We start from the raw sequence: 6,516 nt of genomic DNA, 5'->3' as shown, positions 1-6,516 counted from the left end.
GTGGATGGGCAGTGCTGCTGGAAGCAGGTGTGCTCCCAGAGGTGCAGGTCACCCCGTTGGGGTGTGCATCCTCAGCTGTCACCATCCCTATTTCATGCTGGAGTTGTTTCAGAAGCTGATTCGTGCAAATACAAAGGGAACGTGCTCAAAAGTTCAAGTTTTTATCCCAAATTTGTGGGCGTGTGGATTTTTTTTCTAGCTTTGGACTAGTTTCTGTAGTTTTGGTGCAGTTGGTTTTCTTTCCACAGCAAGGTGCCAGTTTCTCGTTTAGTGCTGGCTGAATTTCTGTTGATTTCAAGAGCCCATTTCGCAAGAATTATTCCTGCCTCTTAATGCCCCAATTCTCGTTACCTTTTAGCCACGTTAAGAGCTGTCCCTGCCTGATGTTATTCCCAAGAGAGCTGAGATTGTATCGGGCTGAGCAGAGTCCTGTGCTCGGCTCAGCTTGCCCCGGGAGAAGGGGAAGGTTGGGTCCCCAACAGGACTGGCAGTGGGACAAAAATCCCCAGTAGACCATGGCACCCTGAGGGGTTTTGCACCATCAGATGATGCACCTTCACTCGCCAACATCAAGCTCTTTCTCTGGAGAGCCCTACTGCGCCATGATGAGAGCCCAAAGGACTGAGCCGCAGGAGCTGGAAGGAGCTGAGGATGCAGAAGGTCTGATGACATGGCTGCAGGACCTCAGTGGACCAAAAACCAGGAGAAGGGGTGGATGAGCTGAGGGTGCCAAGTTTAGGCACATGAATGAAGCAGTGATTGTGTTTTGGTGCCTGGCGTGCCATCAACGTCCATGGAAATGAAGAGCCAAAGATGACAAGGAAGCAAAGCATGACAAGGGGGGGAGGTACCCCAGTTTTGGAAGCTGTTTAAAGCCAAAATCACATCCTTTTTTTTTATTAGAAAGAACTTCGTTAATCTTCTTTGTGATAGACATAGTGACGGGGGGTCTCAAGAGAGGAGATGGAAGGGTTTCCCCGCGGTTCCTCCCAGCTGGCTCTGGTGAAGATGTGCAGGGCTCAGATGGCTCTTGGGAGGTTCTGGGGACCGGTGTGGGGACCTGTGTGATGCCCTCACTGCCGCTCCCTTTCCCAGTATTTCATTCCAAAGGGCCTCAAAACATGGGTTTGTTCAGCCTCACAACACCCAGTGTCTCTCTTACAGGTGCCTAAGGTGAAGGAGGAACCTGTGGCAGGAGCAAACGGGGACCTCGGGCTCCAAACACCCCACCCAGGCTCTAAACTCTCCCCGTTCTTTCCAACACCCTGCAGGAAAGATGCTGATGGATATGCTGTGAAATGCTGAGCAGCAACGCCAGCCATGGAGGGTTTCCAAAATTGTAGGTGGGTCTCCTGGTGCCATGGGAGCCACCACCAGGTCACATCACTGGCGCTGTCCTGCAAAGAGTAGATGTGTCCTCCGTGGTCTGGCCAGGGTTAGACAAAGAAACGTGCTGCAGAGGAGAAGCTGCCCTGCCTGGCGCTGCAGTCACACACAGCTCTGTACATCCCCAGTGATTTTTCACATCAGTTGTCTCCCCTTAGTTTTCACATCTGTGCTGCTATGGTTACCGAGAGCCCGAAAGGCTTTAAATCTCCCTCAGAGCAATGGAGGATTTCAGGGGTAATCTTGTTAAGAGATGAGCAATGAATATTTCCAAAGGCCTTTTGCATGAATATCTTGTTCCGTATTAGCTTATGTCCACTGACAGCGGGGAGAGCAGAGGGGGGGGTGACTGCAGGGAAGGGAAGAAACCAGAGAGGGATGGATGCAGCGACTCATTTTCCAGGCACACTTGCAGCCCTTTGTGTCCAAAATGATGTGCTTAAATACTGTATTTCTCAAGGAGGGCTTGGGCTAGCCAGCTTGGGTCAGGTATTATTTAAAAATAATAATTAAAGCATGTTTTTCCCCCGGGGAAAGGTTGAGGAGACCTTTATGGGCAGTCAGAGAGGGGGACACAGACAAGCCCTGCATCCCCTGAGCCGTGCATTGGGGATGGGGGCACGGTGAGTGGAGCTGGGATGGCTCTTGGCTTTAGGGCTACAGGAGCGTCCAGGAGCCATCCCCTGTGGGGTTTGGCAATTGAGGGGGAGTGTTGGATCCTGCACCAAGGGGACACGCTGCACCCATGGGGACTGGAGCGTGTCGGGGGCAGAGCCTCTGCCAGCACTGAGCCACAGCCTGTGCCACCGGGAGAGGGGACCGTGACACCCCGAGGAGAGAGGGAGGGAAGGAGGGGGGCAGCAGGGAGGGGGAACATCCCCGAGCTGCTGGCAGGGAGCACAGGCAGCGGGAGGAAGGATGAAAGGACAACAGCAGTGATGGACAGGGGCTGGGATGGGGCACGAGCAAGCTGGGGAGGTGGGTTTGGGGCAGGTGGAGCCCCACATTCAACCATCACAAGCAGATCTACACCAAGGGACGCTTGGAGGCATGTGGCAAGAGGGTCCTTGGTCAACCTTACCCCAAAGCCAACCCCCTGCAGGGCCAACAGCCGCAGAGCGGGGAGATAGATACCCCCAGGAGGAGATGAGGGATGGTCCCCAAGGTCCCAGCCAGTGCCAGGGCACAGGCAGAGCAGTGACTCCTGATTGAAACACCAGCCAGCCCCTGCCAACCCCCTGCAGGGCCAACAGCCGCAGAGCGGGGAGATAGATACCCCCAGGAGGAGATGAGGGATGGTCCCCAAGGTCCCAGCCAGTGCCAGGGCACAGGCAGAGCAGTGACTCCAGATTGAAAGGCCGGCCAGCCCCCACCTGAGCATGGCCCCCATGGGCTGGGCATCCTTCAGCAGTCAGGAGAGGGTGGTTTGGGACATGGCACTGGAAAATGGTGTGTACACTGCTGCTTCCCACTGTGTGCTGGTGGGGGGGGAGCTGGGGGACAGCAGCAGCAGATAAAAGGATGAGGGTAGAGGAGGGAGCTGGACCCCTGCTCCTGGAAAAAGCCATCAGCACTTAGAATGGGAGAAACTCTGGGCTCTGCACAAGTAACAAGCTCCCTTCCCACTGCTGTTCATGGGACGTGGGACATTGTGAAGCCTCTTCTGTTCCTGAGCCCACACACAGCAGGGACGGAGCTCCTCTGCTGGAGGGGTGTGAGCTGAGCTCTCCCAGACAAAGCCCCTCATGTTCTGCTGAGTTTGGTTGGGTCTTTTTTAAACATTCATTTTTATTTCACTTAGCAAGCCTTGTGTTTGGTGCCTTAAAATGATTGTGCGAGGGGACACCCAAAGGAACATGGGACCTTTCCCACTGGCCAAGTGCTCCCCAGCTCTGCTCCTGGACTCGGCGCTGAGATATCCTTCAGTAAGACAATTTGTGAACTTCAGGACCAGCCCGTGCTGCATCTGGATGTGTTTTTGGTGAGCTCATATCTCAGTGCTCAGCGTGTCATGGTTCAGAGGGGACGGTAAACACGGAGGAAGCCAGGAGCAATGTTCTCCAGCTGGGCATCGCTCCAGTCCCGGACGCGGTGCCCCAGTAACCTGTGCTGCCCAGTGAGCAGATCAGCATCGTGTGGTCACGCTGGGTGAAGCTTTCCAGGCTGACAGGAGTGATGTGCCTTGCCCATAGCTCCCAGGCAGTGAAGCAGTGTTAAAAAATGTGGTGGCAAACAGTTTGCAGCAGGTGCCAGCTTCTGGAAGCTGATACATGAGTGACCCCGGCGATGGGGTACCCACCACCCCATGACAGGACACAGAAGCATCCCATGCCCATGGGATGCTTCCACCCCACCCCAGCTGCTTGTGCCTCTGCCTCCTGTTCCTGCCCATGGTTAAATTCATGGTGTACGTGAGAGAGGCTGTGTTTTCAGCAGGGCTTCCTGGCGTTCCAGCTGAGAAGGTGAGACGGAAGCGGGTTGGTAATGAGAAACCCCGGCGAGACCGTCTCTGTGTGTCCCCAGCTGCTGCCCATCCCCGCAGGTGGTGGCCGGGCAATGGCCTGGAGGGATAAAGCATCACTTCTCCCACCCGGAATGAGCCCTGGATGGGAGACCAGGCCAAATCGAGAGAGGGGAGGAGAGGGGTACAGCGAGCCTCGTACCAGGGGGCGGTGAGGCAGGTCCTCACCCCAGCGTGGGGACACCCAGGAGAGGGTTAAAGCTGCCTCTCCCGGAGATTAAATCCAAATGGCCTTTGATTTAGCGACAGGTGAGAGGAGAAATCTGAACCTCCATCACTTCCACCCCCACTTTCCAGGGGAGCTGCAGCCCTCCCTGATGCATAGATGGAGCAGCCATACGTGGTGCTCCGTGCTCTGTCTGGAACAGCGTGTCGCCCCACGGATCCTGTTCCCCCCCCCAGAGGGGCCAACACGGGGTACATGCCACCCCAAGCAGGGAAAGCTTGTGGCTCAGCCTTATTTTGGGGCGCACATGGGGGGTGACCAGTCCCAGAGAGGGTCACACCAACCCTGGCTCGTGTCCCGCTGCCCACCTGCAGCCTGTCCCCCCCCTTCCCAATGCCAGGTGGGGTTAATCACTTAAAGGCTGTAATGGGAAGGCAGCAGGAGGCAGGAGTTGGTTGGAAGAGGTGAGGGCTGAGGTTTGCCCATAACCCTGGGCTGGGCATCAGTGGGGAGAGGGGAGGAAAACTGAGCAGGATTTGGGGTCCTCCAGCACCGGTGGAGGAGGGATGGGAGGAGATCCCTGCTGGCATCACCAGCTGCTTCAGGGAGACATCCTCGTGGGAGACCCTCCTCGAGACCCTCCCTGGGGATGGGGCTGTTCCAACCCTGGGCCAGGCTGATGGCACCCAATGTCACACGTGCAGCCATCAGAGGGGGTGCACAGAGAAGCTGACCGTGGTACCCAGCTCATTCCTCCTCTTCCCAGCAAAAGGGGTCATCTCGGGTTTGAAAACCCACCTCGACCCAAACCAAGCCCCTTATCCTGCCACAGCCCCTGTGCCCCCCGCCGTGGGGACGGAGGGACCCACGCCAGCGCTGCGGGGGGGTGGGCAGGGAGCCCACGAACAGCCTGTACTAGACAACCCCGGGTAATAAAATCTAGTCTCCCTGTAAACAAATGTCTTGCTGAGGACTAAAGGGATTTAGCGCAGCTGTTCTCCAGCTTGGAGGAGTTTCTATAACATCTCTTATCTTGCCCTGGCCGGGATTATTAGCTGCAGCGAAAAGCTTGCCTCTCTTAGGGCCACCGACACGGCTTCTCCTTGGGTGACATGAGGTGACATTCTCTGCAGCAACGCTCTGGGGTCATCAGGAGTTGAAATGTGTGATGGCGGGGTCTCAGACGTGTGTCTCTGCAGCCCTGAGGTGCCGTGAGGGAGCAGGGCTCCAGCCCAGCCCCTTCCCAGACAGGCTGCAGCGGTCCCGGTGGTCCCAGTGCCCAGCTCTGCCCAGTTCTGCCCACTGTGGTGGCATCAACGAGGGAAGTCCAGCCCTGGCACGTGCCTTACCCTCTCTAGACACAAACATATGGCTTCATATTAGCACTGATCCACTTTGAGGGCCAATAAAGCTGGCAGCCACAGATGCGATGGACAAGGGGCTGGGGACAGGGAGGATGCTGTCACCACCCATCCCCATGCGTGGTCCCTCCATTCACCCTTGGCCATTGCAGCAGTGGGAGGCTCTTGCCTGTATGGCTGGTGCTTCTGTAGGCATGAAAGCCCCAAAACAAGACATGTCTTGCTCTCTTGGGCTTGGGGTACAGGTGTGGAAGGGCAGGGGCAGGAGCAGACAGGGCAGGGGGACAAGGATGCTGATGGACCAGTGAGGCTGAACGTGAAAGAGGGATGAAAAGAAATGGTACAAAGTGCAATAGTGTTCACCAGGGCAGGGCTTGCAGGGGCATAGTGGCAGTGCATCTCTGGATGACTGATACATGGACAGCTAAGGTATTTCCAGGAGAAAAATGGCAGAACTAGGTAAGAACACCCTTGAAATACAGCATACGGTCCTGCCATTGTCCAAGAAACTTAACTGGGAAGAGAGGAGCTATTCCAAAGATCAGAGAAAGCCACCTCTGAGGGAAGACTGAAGGACTTTGGGGGGGTTGGGAGTGGATATATGGCTTCTCATGGCAGCGTCAGAAGGGAATTGGGATCTTTAATGAATCCCCAGCATTAGCACAAGGTCGGTGCAGCAGGGTCTGACACTGGGAGGAGATGTCCAAGATCCCCAGCCTCAGGAGGTGGGAGCAGAGAGGGGTCTCATGGGCATCCCACCAGTTTGTCGTGGAGCCAGACCAAACCCCCTTGCCTGTCTTAGAATCATAGAATCATAGAATTGCCCAGGCCGGAAGGGACCTCCAAAGGCCATCTAGTCCGACCCCCCCGCAGTCAGCAGGGACACCCCCAACTAGACCAGGTTGCCCAGGGCCCCGTGGAGCCTCACCTTGAATATCTCCAGGGATGGGGCCTCAACCACCTCCCTGGGCAACCTGTTCCAGTGCTCCACCACCCTCACAGTGAAGAACCCTCTCCTAATCTCCAGTCTAAATCTGTTCCCCTCCAGCTTGAAGCCATTGCCCCTCGTCCTGTCACTGCAG

This window comes from Calidris pugnax, unplaced genomic scaffold (assembly GCF_001431845.1).
Source record: "Calidris pugnax isolate Ruff unplaced genomic scaffold, ASM143184v1 scaffold9, whole genome shotgun sequence".
NCBI classification, from domain to species: domain Eukaryota; kingdom Metazoa; phylum Chordata; class Aves; order Charadriiformes; family Scolopacidae; genus Calidris; species Calidris pugnax.
Note: the sequence above shows the minus strand (reverse complement) of the source record.